The sequence below is a fragment of the Caloenas nicobarica genome, chromosome 1 (assembly GCF_036013445.1).
Source record: "Caloenas nicobarica isolate bCalNic1 chromosome 1, bCalNic1.hap1, whole genome shotgun sequence".
Taxonomy (NCBI): domain Eukaryota; kingdom Metazoa; phylum Chordata; class Aves; order Columbiformes; family Columbidae; genus Caloenas; species Caloenas nicobarica.
The window spans coordinates 122,311,934-122,329,351 of record NC_088245.1 but is presented as its reverse complement, the minus strand read 5'-3'; the positions used below and the strand labels follow the sequence as shown (position 1 = coordinate 122,329,351).

Sequence of the window (17,418 nt, the reverse complement as noted above, 5' to 3'; positions counted from 1 at the left end):
CGGCAGAAGCAAGGGCAGCCGCTCCCCTCCCCCCGCAGCGCCGTTACCGGCCCCGCCCCGGCGCCTTCCCCTCCCCCATGCGCCGGGGCCATCCCGGCCCGCAGCGGCGCGGCCGCACGGAGATCGTCACACGCCGGAGGGCGGGGGAGGGAACAGCGGTTGCCCGGGCAACCAGGGCCCGCCCTTCAGCCGTCGTTCTCTTCCCCGCCCTCCCCACGTCAGCGCCAGCCCCCGCCCGGCTGGGGTGGGGCAGCCGGGCCTCGTGATTGACAGTTGCCATAGAAACAGGCTCGCCCCGTCGCCATTTTGTCAGTTAGCGCTTTTTTTTTTTTTTTTTTTAAAAAAAACCCCTCTTCCCGCCTGAATCGTGAGTTTTATTCCCCCCCCACCCCCACCCCACCTTCTTCCCACCTCCACCCCGAAAGACGTTATCGCAGAAGAACAGGAAAGAACACCCTCAAAAAAACTGTCCCCCGAGGGTCCGGCGGGGACACGCGAGAAGTTCGTCCCGCGCGGGCGGGCGCGGACGAGCACAAGCTCGAGGCGGCGGCGGCAGCAGGAGCGGCGGCGCAGCGCCCTGGCGAAGCCGGTTCGCGAGGGAGGGAGGGAGTGAGGGAGGGAGAGCGGTGGAAGGAGGAGCGGGCGGGGAGGGAGGGAGGAGGAGGAGGAGGTAGAGGCTGGCAGGCGGGGGAGGGAGGGAGCGAGGAGTTCCCGGGGGCTCGGTACGGCGCTGCGCTTCCCCCCCACCCCCTCCTCCTCCCCCCGCCCGCCCGCGCCCGCCCGCCGCTGTCCCCGCGCTGCCTGGCCGGGGCTCAGGCCGCTGCCGCCGCGCCGAGCCGAGGTGAGGCCGGGCCCCGCCGTTGCCGCCGCCGGGCGCTGCGCAGGTTTGGAACGCGCGCCATTTTGTGAGCGATAGAAAATCCAGCCCGGCCAGGAAGCGCTGCGGATCCGCCCGCCGGGCCGGGCGCCCCCTCCCCCCCGCTCTTCGCCGCCCAGAGAGGAAGGCGCGCAGCGGACAGACCCCGCGGCCGGTGCCCACCACGACCCGAGCGGCACCGGCACCGCCGCCAGCCGTACGGGCCCGAACGCGGCGGGGCGGCCGGACTGCGGAGCGCACAAGAGGGAGGCGCTGCCGCGCCGGGGCCCCTGGCCGAGGCCAGGGGAAGCGCTCGCTCCTCGCCCTGCCTGCGCCCGCCGCCCGGGGAAGGAGGCCTCAACCGGGAGAAGCCGGGCCGGAGCGCAGGGCCCGCCGCCCCCCACACGGGTAAGTGAGACGCCTCAGCCGGTGGCGGGGAGCTGCGCAGTGGGACGAGCTGGTGCCACCTCCCGGCCCGGCGCGGTCGAGGGGGGAGCAGCGCAAGGGGCAGCTCCGCTGCCATCTTAGAGAGCGGAGATGGGGAGAGCGCAGGGGCCCGCCGAGCCCCGGGCCGGCGCTGGGAGGGCCGGGACCCGGGCCGGGCTTTGGACCTGGCCTTCTTCCCCGCCCTCCCTACCGCCGCCCCCTTCGGGGGCCGACCGGGCACGGCCGGGGGGCAGCGGTGGCCGCCGCGGCCTCTGCGGCCCTTTTCCTCTCGGCGTCCGGCAGAGGTTGTTGCTGCCGGGTTGGGAAGCGGAGCGGCGAGAAGGGCCGCGGGACCGGCGATGGAGGGAAGGGGAGCTCGGCTGGATCCTCTCGCTCTTATGCGCAACGCCCTGCGGTGGGCGGGTGCGAGGGCTCGCCCCGGCCGGGGAAGCAGGGAGAAGGAGGCGAGGAGGGTGTCAGGAGTTGAACCACCAGCTGAGCGGGCACCTGTTGTGGTGGAGGCTTTAGGTGCCCCTGCCTGCACCCGTGTGAGGGACTTGTGTGGTAGGTAGGGAGGTGGGGAAGTTGGAGGGCGATGTAGAAGGATTACCTGTGCGAGATGACTGTCAGCTGGGCGGGGGGTGGGGAAGAGGAGGGAGAACCAGTTGGGAATAGACACAGGGACAACACAGGCACTTCTATATTTTAATAGCTAGGTGCAGCCTTATAGGAATTTAGCTTTGTGTTGCTGAAGAGATTAGAGTTCTCATCTGATACAGAGGGTGTTCCTTCTCTGGAGAGGCATTCGCTCCCGCCACCACAAAATCAGAAAACACAATTAAAAGTACTGTAATTGGAAATTTCGAAATTAGTGCATTTTTGAATCTCAGTCAGCTTTGAAGTTTTCAGTTTCGTCTGTCCAAAGACTATGTAGGGTTCTTTGATCATGTGTCTAGATTGCTGCTGTTACTTAGCTCTCCTATTACTCCACAGTCATTGGGGGAAATAAACATTCATTGTTCTTTAAAATTAACAAAGAATATCTGACTACAAAATAAATCAACAAGCATGTTTTTGACAACCTACTGTTTTAACCTGAATGAGAGCGTGCTGTTAGCTTTTGCCAGTAGGTATATATATAGTCACACTTACATGGATATAGTATCATGGGGGGGGGTCTAGATCTGTGGAAGTTAACTGCTTGTTTTATTATCGCGTTGGTATTTCATTTTCCTTTCCTTAAAAAAAAGAGTGTAAATTTGAAAAATACATCGGCAATATCTGGTGATAAATAAGCAAATATTTTGTTAATAGTAGTATTTAACTCTGCCTGTAACCAAGCAGAACTGAACTTGTCTCATTGGAATAGTCTGTAGCCCTAAAAAGTTTTGGTAAATGTGTTTCTCTTTTTCTCCACTCTCTCCTCAGCCTCTGTAGGTTGGATATTTTTGGAAAATTAATTATACTTTATAGAATTAGAATAATAATACTGAAAATAACTCTGAGTATGAGCTAGTATTTGTTAACTGTTATCTATATATATTTGGTGAACTTGCTGTGTGTATATATATAGACTACTTTTTTAGGCTATGCTTCATGTTTTTGGCTTATATGCATTATTTAGAACTAGAGTATTATTTGCAATCTAAAGTAGAATGTATGCGATGTTAAATTTACATTTTCTGCTGTGAATTAAAAATTCTGTCAAAGTTTATGAAGCTTATCAAGTTTAATTAATGGTTTCTGAATATTGCTTGAATTAAAGCAAGTGTATCTTGTTCAAAATTGAATAAAGAGCACAGCCTTTTTAAATCAAGAGGGCAATTCCTTCTGTTATTTTATTATATACAGGTTTATGTATGACAATAGTTTAATATTGTTTCCAAGCAAATAGGTAAGAAAGACAGTTTGTTACATGAGCAGCAATGTTACAGTTTCTGAATCACTACTTGGATGGATTTAGAACTTGTCATTGGAATCCCCTCCCCCATGTTGGACAGTGACAGAGAATCCACAACAAGGATAATTTTACCTAATAGCAGCCAAGAGTTCTCTATTTCAGTGTCAATTTATGGATAGTATTCTCTTGTGTAAAATAATGAGGTAGTCATCAGGAATTTATCAATTTTTAAAGTACTTGGGTTTTGTGTAGACTGGGAATTAACGTGTTATGACCATAAATGACTTCTAACAAACCGGTTGATACCTTACACAAAGTAGGAAAACATGACTGGTATCTAGTAAAAATTCTGTGCCTCATCTAAGCTTTTACAATTACATTTGATTAGGACATACTTGCTAACATACATACCACATTTAAAAATCTTAATTCTGATAGGTCTTTGCAAAGAAATGTGTCTGGGTTAACTGTGTTACTAGGTTTTGCCTTAATGGACTTACTGTGAGGCTTTTTGTCACTTTGGTTCAAATTGGTTAGTCAACACCTTAACATAAAGTGAAAAAGTCCTGTTTAGGTTATGCTAACGTGTTTGAAACTGTACCACCTGGTCATATGGTAGTGTGCAAAAAGACTAGTTAATAAAACACGTGGAAAACTGTACCTTTATTTGCTATGATAGCATTTTGTAGTTTCACCTGAACTGAAATGGGTGGTGATTTGAAGACTAAAACGTCTTCTTACCAAAGAAGCAATTTTGTTGCTATAATTAGATTCTCTTTTCAGCATTCCTCTTAAAACCTCTTTATTTCAGGTGTTTTTAACCCTGGCTATGGGACTGTAGGTTGAAAGTTGTTGTTAGATTTTTGAGTAAGAGTTGAAGACTGGTATATGCTTAGTCTTTCTGTGGTAATTTTTAATGCTATTTGGAGAACTACTCTCCAAAGTAAAGTAAAAAACTTTCTGATATCTCTGTTTTCTGGGAGCACGAGAGACTTGTGTAACTTCTGAAATCCTTTTGTAAATAGATCTGTTGTTGTAGAATAGGATTATTTACAGAGAACTGCTGCTTTTGTCTTTGTAACTGAGTACAATAGATTATTTGTTAAGTTTACAGTTTCATCTCTCTTTTTTTGGTAAGAGGTTGGTAAACATTTTTTTAAAAATTATGTAATTTTTTTGCTAATCAAGTCTTTTAGACTTCTTAAAGTCTATGTTTTGCAGTGATACTTGTTTTTTTGTTCTAAGACTATTTGAAATAATACAAAAAACCTTTCTGAGCAAACATACTGTTCTTGTAAGCTTCCGTGTGGGGAAAGAAGTAGAGGCAACATTCTGAGAAGGGGAATACTCTCCCTTCCTCACCTTCATGGGTCCTTCAGGAGGAGCATTCTGGGAACTGTAACCTATTGATGGTTTAAAAACAGTGGAGAAACTTTTGATAATTAGAAACAATTGTTACTTCCAGAAAGACATATTCTATATATAGAGTTATCTAGTACTCTCCCTTCGAGGTGACAGAATATACAAATAGAATTGCGGTGACCTAATCATTAGTTGGGTGCAACAGTCTGTAATTGATCTCTATTGGCTATTTCCTTCCCTTATGGGGAGGGTAAAATTCTGTGTTTGATTCTGTGTTATCTAACTGTGATTGAAAAAATAACTGCTTTTGCTAGTAAAATGTATCTCATGACTTCAGAATAGATCTCTACTTCATACTTACCTGGCTTTGTTTGGAGTTTAGCTCCGTTTCATAATACTCATATATAAGTGCCTTGTCCAGTATCTGTGGGTGCCAAATTATGGCTTTCTTGTCTGAGAGCACAGATTAAAAGGAGCTCGTCTTTGACTAGAATGCACATAGTGATGAGACAGGCTAAGTCCCATTGTCTTCATAAGGTTTCCTTTCCCCTCTTTTGCTTCCACCCTCTCTTCCCCCCCCCCCGCCCCCTCTCTTCCCCTCCCCCCGCCCTCTTCCCCTCCCCAGTCTCTAAAGGGTAGGTGAGTTTTTCCACAGTTGAAAAGGACAGAGATGGGGCAGCTTGGTATGAAAAGTACTGATGTTTTCATATCCTCGTTCATTCCAAAATGTCCCGTCCATACAGTGCACAGGGAGAATACTTGCTGGAGGGCCTGGGAAATGTGGAAGGTAGTTCCCAGTCAGCTCTGCTTACATCCATATGGTCTGAATACTCTGGAGCCTCTGAAGTCTAGATGGTAGCTATTTCAGTTGCCCTGTATGAAGACATAATCAGTTTAATTTCAGCTCTGAATGTAACGTTTCTCAAAAGCAGTGAAAATATTTAGTAATTAAAATCACATAAGCTAGCAGTTATTTGTAAAAGTATTCCTTGCAAGGTTTCTGGGGTCTTAGTAGCAATAAATACCTGAAAGTGAAACTGAGTAAATGAAAGTGAAATTAACTCCATTAAGTGTCAGTTTTGTTTCAGCTGTGAGAAACCAAGCCTTCAATTTATGTGTTACATAAAGTTCCAAAACCTTTTTTTCCTTCCCCCCAGAGGCAAATAAAAGTAGACCGCGTTTTGAGTCTGTTAAAGGAATAGTTAATAATACATTAATACATCTATGTGTTGAAAAGTTACTTCTTTTTAATAACTGGATGGTGAAATAAGAGAGGAATGGAAGTGTACAAATTGATTTTTGATGGCAGAGTTATTATTTCAAAATATAAGTGAAAAACAGATTTAATTTTGATGAGTTACTGGAAAAAAACAAACTAGTAGAATGACTAGTTGGCACAATAATAGTCAAATACATTTTAGTGATTAAATCGACCTTGCCAGTGAAACTTTTAAATGCTAGTGTCCCAAAAACCTGTTGTTCATTGGTTTGTGGCTTCCTGGCTTCAAATGCAGGTAGCTAACTAACCTTTTTGTTCATTCAAAATCCTGTTTTCCTATATGTGCTCAAATCTTAAGTTGTGTTCCTGTGAACTATGTAAATTGCTAATAACTTCTCATTTACTTTGCCAGTGGACCTGTTACTGAGAAGCCAATTGGAGCATAGCACATCCACTTCCTTTGTAGAGGAAATAGTTTTGTGTCCATGCTGTCAGTGCACTGTTTAAACTGAAGGAAGGGGTAAAAAGAGGAAAAAATATTGTCGGGTAGGGAAGTTAATGTATTAGTACTTCCTCAGTTCTATATTTTCCTGAACACTATGAATTTCCTTATGCTGATCTCTGTTTTGTCTGACCACTACAGCTTTTTTCCTAGGTACAAATATATAACCATATATATTAATGTTTTTTAAATACAGTTTTAACAGGACGTGTACATTAAATACACAAAGGGAGTGTGTTTGATTATAGACAAATTATAATACAGTCTTGCAAAATCAGATTGATCTTGGAAGCTCAGTAACTTCCCTGGATCATGTCTGATTCTGGTTTCTTCGTTGTTCTTCCTTCTAACTTGTGGATAAGTAGGCATTAAATTAATAGTATGCCAAAAATTGCAAGTTCGTGTTTGAAATATATTGATGTCTTTGTTGATGTTACAAGAAGTGATTGTTGCATAAAGATCTTGGCAGTTTCCCTTCCTGTAGAAGTTAGTTATAAAATCTACAAATACTGGGGCATAGTTGTGGACTAACACAGATGAATATATAGTTTTCACCACAATCAGATGTTTGTAAGCTTAGAATTCTTGTACTGTGTTCTCGTATTTAGGGTGACTTTCCTGTCAATGTTATAGTGTGCCTTCAGAAGCTGAGATTTTTGAGACAGGCCCTATGCGGGAGAATGGGCATTGCTGCAAATGCTGAACTTGATACGTGATTGCACATATCCATCTGTGTCTTCCCACAGAAATCAGATTTTTGCTGAAGTAAAGTTCGATATATGCTAAGGCTACACACATATGTTACACTTTATCCCAAAATCAGAAGCACTAATAGGTACAGTTCTGGGGAGGGGTCAGTTAACTATGCAATTACTACAGCTTCATTTTGAATGACCCTTATTTCTCCACAAACATTTTCTGATGGTTTATTATTCTTAATAGTCACTGCATTTTACAAGCTTGGTTTCTAAGTGAATTAATGTCTTCTGTGAACTATGTCTACTAGAGACAGCATCATAAATGATTCATTTATGTTGAAGGCTGAGTGGAAAGAGTATATATGATACTGTCTTATAAACTACAGCTAGTTGAAGGTTGTATTATAAGCGCATAGTTAAAAGTTGTTTGGTTTTGCATTGTTCTGCTACTTAGAGACCTTGGCTGGGATCTGATTTCCATTTTGTTTTGTACTGTACAACATAAACTAAATACTATTTCTTTCTCCATTTAATGAGGATTTCATTACTTTGATATGCATACCCCTTCATTCTTAATGTTTTCCTGTGTAGCTTTTTTGCTGCGGCATTGTGTAAATGCATATATGCTTGTGGTTTATTTTTAATTCTGGTAAATAAAAAAGGCTGTGAATTATTGTAATTTGATAGTCTGTTGTACAAAAGCTTAATGATAGAAGGTCTAAAACCTAATAATTTGTAGGTGTGAATGAAAATAATTAATGATAACTGATGTGGTCCCTACCAGAGGGTTTATCTCCTGTCTTTGTAGGATTTGTTTGGGGATATTTTCACCTGTGTATTTTACACATTGTGCAGTCATGATTTGCAGTTCATGGTGTCCATGTGAGTCTACTTTCAGTCTTTTTACCCATCAAAACATTCATCTATGTATCTCTATGGAGTTAAATTAACCAGAGTCATGTTCACAGCATGGACACTTTAAAACTTTATGAGCTTAGTTTTGAAACCTTGAGAAATCCAGTTGCACATGTGGAAATAGATTGTTGGAGTACAAGTACTTGGCCGTCTTACCTTAGCGGTTAATGATAACACTGACAACTTTTCTTGTCATTCTTAAATCAAGACCGGTTTGCGTAATGCGATGGGGACTAGAAATTTATGTAATGCTTTTCTTGTGTCAGGAACCATTAGAATTGGAGGCAATTTCTAAATGTAGATTTGAAGGTAATACCTAGTGCTCCTTTACTTAATTTGCTTACTGCCAGATAATTACAGTAAACCGAAAAACAAGTTTTTGCTAAAGTTTTCCCATTTAATTTCTTACAGAAATTAATAAAGCAAGGAAAACATGTTGGCCAAGTTATGTGTTGAGTTCTCTGTTTTAAGCATAGTTTATTTTTTTTTTCCTCTCATAATGCAAGAAAATAGTTGTATACATGCATAAAGCAGGTATATAATTCCATTTTTCTGCTAGATGTTCTTAACCAGCATCCAGTTATTTCAAGAAATGAGAAAACAAATTCTACCTATAGTTCACAAGATTCAAGCACTGTGTTCTGAAATAATTCTCTCTTCTGCACAATTTACAAAAATACTACTTCTCTAATTGAATGGAGATATTTTAAAATATGTTTGTTTCAGTTTAGCTGCTCTTCTCATGGAAGTGAAATATAAAAGTAAAATGTAGGCAGTGATACACAGGGACATCAGCTCTGTATTTTGTATTTGATTGACACTGTCCTGCATGACATCTTTGTCTCTAAATGGGAGAGACGTAGATTTGATGGATGGACCACTCAGTGGAGAAGGAATTGGCTGGATAGTCGCACTCAAAGAGTTGCGGTCAACAGCTCAATGTCCAAATGTGGACCAGTGGGAAGCAGCATTCCTCAGGGGTCAGTACTGGAACTGGCACCATTTACATCTTTGTCAGTGACATGGATAATGGGGCTGAGTGCACCCTTAGCAACTTTGCTGATGATACCAAGCTGTGTGATGTGGTCAACATGCTGGAGGGAAAGGATGCCATCCAGAGCAACCTTGACAGGCTTTAGAGGTGGGCATGTGCAAACTTCATGAAGTTCAGCGAGGTCCTGCACATGGGTAAGAGCAATCCCAAACACAAATACAGGCTGGGCAGAGAATGGATTGAGAGCAACCGTGAGGAGAAGGGCTTGGGGGTGTTGGTTGATGAGAAGCTCAACATGACCTGGCAATGTGTGCTTGCAGCCCAGAAAGCCAACCATATATTGGGCTGCATCAAAAGAAGAGTGACCACTGGTCTGACAGGGATGATTCTGCCCCTCTGCTCTCAAGAGACCCCACCTGGAGTACTGCATTCAGCTCTGGGGCTCTGACATAAGAAGGACATAGACCTGCTGGAGCAAGTCCAGAGGAGGGCCACTAAGATGATCAGAGGAGTGGGGCACCTCTCCTCTGAAGACAGGCTGAGGGACCTGGGGTTGTTCAGCCTGGAGAAGAGCAGGCTCCCGGGAGACGTTATAGCAGCCTTCTAGTACCCAAAGGGGGCCTATAAGAAAGCTGGAGAAGGACTTTTTACAGGGTCATGTGGTGATAGGACAAGGGGTAATGGCTTTAAACTGGAAGAGGGTAGATTTAGATTAGATATAAGGAAGAAATTAAATTCTTCACCATGAGGGTGGTAAAGTGCTGGAACAGGCTGCCCAGAGAAGCTGTGGGTGCCCCATCCCTGGGAGCATTCAAGGCCAGGCTGGATGAGGCTTTGAGCAACCTGGTCTAGTGGAATGTGCTCCTGCCCATGGCAGGGGGGGTAGAACTAGATGTTCTTTAAGGTCCCTTTGAACCCAAACCATTCCATGATTCTATGATGTGAAGGAAAGGAAGGTACATATGTGCCAAGCTGACATTTTTAGGAGGTCTCCTGAAGCTCTGCCAGTGTATGCACATGGCGCTTTGCATTTAGATGCATTAGAGATGATCTGTGACCTCTGATCAGTGTGTATCCATGATTTGTGTGCATATAGACTATCAGTATTTGTAGGGTATGTGACTTTTATTTAATAGCAGAAAAAATCTCAATAAGCTGTCTAGATGCTTATTAAAAAACATCTTAAGAAACAAATGGGAGTAGTTCATCTCATTAAGTATTTTTCTAGTACTGAAAAGTTCGTGTTAGACTTAAATTCAGAGGCATAGGAGCTTTTTTGGGGGGAGGGAGGTGTTGTGTGGTTTTTTTTGTTTGTTTGTTTGGTTGGTGTTTTTTTTTCCCCCTCATCTGTCCAGTGTAATAATTTCTAGTCTGGTTTTGTTGTGCGTGGGGTGTTTTTTGTTTGGTTGTTGTGGTGTGGTGGTGTTTTTTGTTTTGTTCTGTGTGGTTTTTGTTTTGTTTTGTTGTTTGGTTTTTTTTTCCTCCGTCAGAGACATATACTGATTGAGATCAGTAAATAAATTTTTTGTGCATGGAAAAGATTTCCTTGGCCTTAGTTTACATTTGTTTCCCAAAGCCTGTTACAAGAGAAGGAAGACTTAATTGACCTTGCCTATATCATTCATCACTTTGTATGTCTTTAGCACTATTTTTTTTTTTACTTCAAAACTATAATCTTCTTGGCCTCACTCTTTTTTTGTTAAGACTTTGAGTCTTATAGTTCCTACCTAATTTTATTGAAATGCAAGAATATGAAACTATTTCTATAGAAGAGTTTGAATATGGGATGAAGAGTTTAATTTTTAGACTTCAATGTTTGAAAATATTTTCCTTGGTATTTTCTGATATAGGATTCTTTTTATGCTTTATTTTCATTCTCTTTCTCTGGACTAGTGCTACTTTAAAAAAAGGATCTTTTTTTGGTAATCTTTTTATATTAAAGCAAAGATTTGTTTGCATAAAACAAAACAATCTGAGATCTGTGCTTTGGGGTGAGGTGGAACCTCAAGATACATTTTTAGCAAGCATACGGTGGGCCCAGAATACAATTTCTGTGTTTGTCATTATGTATGTTATAAAACCTATGAGGTCCTAACTTGACAGTGCCAATTTATTTATGTATCTGAGGAAACAGGTATGCATTGTATTCTGTATGTTGTAGGCATGATTTTTCTCCTTATATTTTAATCTTGAGTACCTCTGTAGAGTTGCATTTGACTTTTTTTAGTTATTTCCATAAAAATTCTCATATTAAGTCAAGCACTCAAACACTGACAAAAATGAGAAAATAATATCTTGGTTTTGGTGTTCTGAACTATCTTTTATTATGCAGTAAATATAATTTAAATTTTTTTAGGTACAAGTTGTTAATAATTGCACTGTCCAGACCTTGCGCTTAGTCTCATGTTTATGACTTTCTTATAGGTTTGTACACAGATGTAATGTTTTAGTATCTGAATCTAGCAAATGCTAACATTCCTTCAGCATCTTGCAGAAGATAAATGTTTTTCAGTGATTAGGATCTAATGTACAGAGAAAAGCCTTCACCATACCTAGAAATGTTTATGTATCTTGCTTATTGTCAGCCTAACCTTAGGCACTGAGTCCCTGTTATTTGGAGTGGGGAGAGGGGTTTCAGAGATTTTAGGGATTTTGTATAGCAGTTCATGTTGCTTTCCATACACATGGCAGTTTTTCTTTGCTAACAGAAGATAAATACATGTTACTAAGCTGCTTTTTTGCAAGGGGACTGGAAACACAAAAGGTAAAGTGACTTGCCCAAAGTTACACAGAGACAATGCCATGGGTGGAGCTGAGGTTAAGGGTTTAGGTGTCTTATGTCTTAATAGCAGGATGATGCTATGTATTTGCAGCTGCATTTGAGTTTATATTATGAGTGCTTTGTAACTCAGAGAAACAGTCTCTTAAGGTTGGAGAGTGACTCAGCATATCCAGATAGAGGGTTGCTCAAGGAACTTAGAATTTGTTTGGAAATTTTGGGGGAATTTGAGTTTGAACTCATTTTTCCCAAAGGGAGTTCGCTTGTCTTGAAAAACAAATTAATTTCTTACTTGCAGTCTGTTTCCCCCTTTGATATGCATACCTCCATTTCAGAAAGAACTGATGGAGCATTTCAGTAAATAGTATCATTTATGGTATAGCTGGCACTTAATGTATAGCTTTGTTTTCTGTGTGCTGTTATCCTGATATACATGATAAGCATCTGTTCAATGAATAAAATAGCATTTGACTGTGTAAGTAAAGATATATGTTGTGTTGCAAGATATATGAAAGAGGCAGAATTGTGTATCATGCCTGCCTTAAGCATTTCTTAATTTAGTCTTTGATTTTTATGACATTTATAAAACTTTTTTTTTCCACATGGAAGGAGAAACAGTCATGTATAGTATTTACCCAGTTTGTATGATTGAAACATCTCCATCTTATTTGTATGGAAGCTCCCACCTGTCCTACTTGATCTGGCAGGGCTGAGTTCTCAATCTTATGGGTTGGCCACTTGAGAGTGAACAGTTTGGGGAACAGTGGGTTACCTGTGCAAGCATATACCTGTTGTTTGAACCACACTTTTGTATGCTTGGGTTTGGCTGGCTTTTATGAGGGAAAATTGGCTAAATGTCTTAAATATGACTCTTCTTCAGTAATATTCTGTGTTCTACTTTCAGCTGATCAAACTTGTCACAGTCTCGAGACATTGCTCAGTAATAGCGGCAATGAAGGGAAGCAAACTGACGGAAGCTTATGAGTAAAAGTTGAAACTATTCTTCTTCTGCTACTATATGTTCTTAAGTTTGGGGGAAATTTGAGAAGACATGATTATCTTTTTTTTCATCCAGATCAGTTCCATCTTCTAGTATGAGAGAAGACTGTTGGCTGGTACATAATTTCAGTGCTGAGAGAATGCTGAAGGGCAGCACAGCAAATAACAGTATTTTTCAGAGAAAAACACAAGCAGCATAGGTTTGTCTACCCTAAATCATTTTCTCCTTCCACCCACCCAAATCTGTATATGTTTTTATGGGACTAGTGAAAATTAGCTTGCTCCCCGCAAAATGGTAGCTATGCCAAATTTGAAATAATTGATAAAAAAGATGAAAAGCAACAACACTTTGCTTTCAAATCTAATTGATGAGAGGAGTGGAACATGCATAGTATTTAATCTGATGACCTTATATCTGCTTGTTTTACAATGTAAGTATTAGCAAGCTGATGTGAATTTCGTGCTGCAAGATGTAGAGCCAGTGAAGCACTTTGAGGGGACATGGTTGAAAGAGTCGTTCTAAGGCAAAGTGTGCAACAAGGAGTTCCTTGAAGGCAGTTACAGCTCAAGTAGCTCCCCTTCTCTCCAGATTCTGGCTACTCTTTCCCACCTGCTTTGTGTTGGCACAGCTGTTCGTAAGACCAACCAGTGAATCAGACTTGGAAACTGAGTTGGCTGAAATATATAATTTTATATATATATAACATTTGGGTGTGTGTGAGGGTGGAGAATCCAGTTAATTTTCAGTCAGATCAGTTCCCAGACCTGGTACACTCTGCTGCTGCTCAGACATTTGACGAGATAATGGAATGAGTTGTGTGGGTGGACAGGAACAGGGTGCCTAGAAGAGGCAGGGCTTGGTTGACTGGCTCTGATAGCACTGTTACTTAATGGAGAACATCATTCTGAGGAGTTTTTGCCACCCCTCCTGTAGTAAATCACTCCCCTGTCAGTGTGTCTCTCTGTCTCTTTCCACCCCCTCCTCCCTGCTCTACCTCTGAGTCTTTTGCTTGCTATCTCAAACTTCTGTGCTTATTCCCTAACAGTCCCACTGATGCTGTCCTGCTCATGTGCGCTCTTAACATGCGCTGCCACAGTCTTACTTGATAAGTTCTTTCTCCAACTCTCCTGCTTACTCCTCCTGAATCTCTGCTTTCTTGCACTCTTTTCACTTGTGCTCTCTTCTAGTTCTTCCTCACTCTCGTTTGCTCCTCTTTATGATTTTCTAACTACTGCTCATGCCCCTTTTCTTCCATGGCCTTTCTAGCGCTTGGTCTCTCAAGCACCTCCTTTTTCTCCCTTGGTCAGTCTCTTGCTTGCTAAGTGTTTTCTCCTGCTTGTTCTTTCTCACTTGTTGCTTTCTTTTCCTCTCTGTAAGAATAATGCTTTTGAGGGGAAAAAATACCCATGTTTTAAAGACCTCTTAAGAATCCCGAAGTTTTTAATTTGTCTTCCCCTCCCCCCACAACATTACCTCAAAACAATGCAATATCAGTCTCATGCACTTCGGAAATTTTTACTTGAATTCTATATTGCCTTAAGATAGATATGTGCACACAAAATATGTATTTTTCCTGTTTAGACAAACTGAAAGATGAAGTTTCTAAAGTTAATGTTCTAATAAAAGGTATTTTTCAGCTGTCTTTAAAAGATGTGAGCATAGCTTATTGATACCAGAAGCTAAATTGCAGAGTAAAGGTGCTTAGTTTTCTTGTTTCTGCTATACAAAGAGGCATAAAAAAATATTTCTCTTGATAGTCTGGTTTTAACATAACCACCAGCCAGACCGGTTATGTTAAAAACAATCAAACAGACAACTCTTTTGGAAATTCTGTGCTTGCTTGTCCTCTTTAATAACTGACCGGAGCTTCTGGGATTATGCTGTTGTTTCACTTCCATGTATTCAAATACCTAATATTTTTGTTCTTTACATTTTGTTTATAACTATTTACCAGTTAGTTGGGAAAGCAGACAGGAGTGCTCATTCCTTAACATCTGAATCCATCTGTTTTAGTATCCATCCATATTTTAATATTCCAAAGTGACTTCACATAAAAATGTCTAATATTGGACAACACAGCTGTTCTGTATAGCAGCAAGAAAGCAGTTTCCACCCATCTCCTTTGCTTCTCGAAGCCTTTGGGTGGACTGAGGGCAGGAGCACCTTAAGTAGTACCTTCCAAGGCATGCTTTATCTGTGCAAAATGTGATGTATAGGATCTTACATTTTGCGTTTTTATATGAGGGCATACTTAAACATATCACTTTCTGAGCTTGCATATTCTTGTTTCCTTAGGCCAGCTGGTCTAGGTCAGGTTATGAAGAAGCCTGCTATCAGGATGTATGTGCTAGTAGGGCAAACACTATTCTGAATTACAATAGTTGTCTTTGGAAATGTTCAGTTGGTTCCTTCTTGGTTTGCTAAGTATTACTCATAAACGCTGTACCTCTTCAGTGACTTGTCAGATCTATTTATTTATTTAATTAGTTAGTTAAATCTCATCCATCTCTTCTCCCTTACGTCTTGATGCAGTCTACTCTTCAGTAAACTTCATTCATCCTGCTTGTTTTATGTGGGGTTTTTTTTCCACGGCTAAACACTTTTAGCTTTTGATAAACCATATGGCACTGCTCAGTTTCTTGTAGGAGTAGTTGAGATTCCTGAGTCAAATAATGGTTTAACTACTTTGATGTTTTGTGCCTGTGTTCTTCTCCCCCCTCCTGTCTTCAGCAATTCATTGCACTTTTCATAAAGACTTTTTTTCTCTGTTTCCCTAACTTGCTTTGAGCTGACTATTCTGCATTTCAGAGATTCCTACTTTGGCTGTCTTTGTTGCCTTTCAGGATGTCATCCATCTCCTTGACCCCTTCAGGAATTGAAGGAAGACTGCCCAGTGTTTTCTGGCAGTGTCTGTGGCAGATAAAATCTGTACAGGTTAGATGTCTCTTGCTCTTTCCTAAACATAGAGGCACCATGAAGAATATCTCCATGCTTTCTAGTAATTCCTGTAAACGCAGTATGAAGCTAACCTGAAATATTTTTGAATAAAAGTCTCTCTGAGCAAAAAAGGGAGAGTAGGCCTCCGCTACTACATCCATGTGGGGATCCATCTTCCCTCAGATTCAATGTAGCACCAGTGAACTCCATAGAAGTCTCTTTTTCTTAAGCTCTGAAGCTATAACATTTCCTTTATGTTTAGTTCAATTACAGTCTCAAATTAGCAGTGTGGAGTTCTGGCTTATTTCCAAAGGTGGTGCTTTATTGTTTGAGGGAGGGAGAAAGGCGTTAGGAAGAGGGAAGTTCCAGTTTTGAAATGATTAAAGGTGGCTTTGCTGCTTCTTTCTTAGGTTGGAAAGAAAGATGTCAGTGTAGTAAATATATGGTGTTATGAATTGGGACAGAGTTCTCTGTTGTGACCATCTTGATGGCTACATTGTCATGTTCAGTGTTTCCTTTTTGTCTTGCACTGGAAAATAGTCATATGAAGGCCTATAGAGATGAGTCTTTTAGGCTACAATTGATCCATTTGGTGCACGTGGTATAAGCTCTTGAGTCTCGCGTTTATTATCCCTTTTGCTGTGCCCCTGTGATTTCATGTGTAGCTCTGCTGTTTCAGGTGTGTCTAGAAAAATTGTATTCTTCCTAAGGATATCTCTGCTGTGGCATCATCCACAGAGTGTGTCAGATCACACTCATGGTCTTGTTGAGCTCTTGCACAAAATGGGAAAAAGAGCAGGTCTATATCAAAAGTTGTCTTTTTGCTGCAATCTTTCTTAAAAAGCACAGCACGTCATTACATGAAATACACCAGTTCAGTAACATTAGTAGAAAATGAAAGAAAAAATTCTGCTGGAAAAGTGTCTTTGTTTTGGAGTCTTTGCATCTGGTGAGCTGTTCTTGGTAGTCTGTAAGAACATAGGTGGGACACTGAAGATTTTATTGCCTTTTGATTTCCTGGGTACCTCAGACCTGGATACCTCAGGTGATCTTGAGTACTGTTTAGGGGTCTGTAAGGTCAGGATTTAAAAGCCCCCCCTCCCCCCTTTTTTTTTAATTTCTCCTCTTTTCCTTCCTTCAACCTGTCTTATTAAAATAATTTTAGGAACGTTTATCAGCAAAAAAGTGCTAAAGAAAACCAAACTCCTCTGGTCAGGACTCCAGCAACTTCTCATGCTGGCAGAGATACTATTAAATAATCAGAAAGTTGTATAATCCTAGCATGTCCTAGAATTACTTAAATGGATATTTTTTGTCAAAGTTTTACTGCAATGTCTGCATCTTGAACAAATGACAAATAACTTGGAGAACATTAGATTAATCAAGTTTTTGGATGCTAGAATTGGTAAAATTCAAATAAATTGTCCCAAAGGTTCAACTTTTTATTTTTGGCTGCATAAAAGTCTAGTTACACAAAATTAATCGGAAAGGCCTCTGTTAGAGAGAATTTTCCTGGGTTTTTATCCTGATTAGAGATGTCTTTTAGACTTTTGTCTTATGACTGCCTTCAGAGAATGTTCAAATGTGAATTCCATACATCTTCATAGTGCCTGAACTGAAAAAGGGATTCAGAACAAAATTACTCGAAGTTGACAGACTAAGCTTGAGCTTAGTCTTGAGCTTGTAAAAAGTTCTAGGCTTGAGCCTAGTCTCATTCAGGACCATAATATAGCAGTTATTTGAAAAAAAAAAAAAAAAAAAAGTAGTATCCTGTCTTCTTTAAAACCTTTAGTACATCAATAAAAATGACATCTATTCAAATAATTTGTC

General features: G+C 41.2%; 1 protein-coding gene across 3 annotated transcripts in view; it reads left to right on the top strand.

Moving 5' to 3' along the window:
• The first annotated feature begins 467 nt into the window (after nucleotides 1–467).
• Nucleotides 468–17,418, top strand: part of DYRK1A (dual specificity tyrosine phosphorylation regulated kinase 1A) — an 88,207-nt gene continuing 71,256 nt past the window's right edge. The window contains exon 1 of one of the 3 annotated variants that reach the window (XM_065642735.1): nucleotides 468–589. The gene's annotated coding sequence lies outside the window, so the exon portion shown is untranslated. Of the gene's footprint in view, nucleotides 590–641; nucleotides 1,265–1,751; nucleotides 1,847–17,418 lie in introns of those variants that run through there. The other 2 variants (XM_065642718.1, XM_065642727.1) reach the window with 2 other exon arrangements.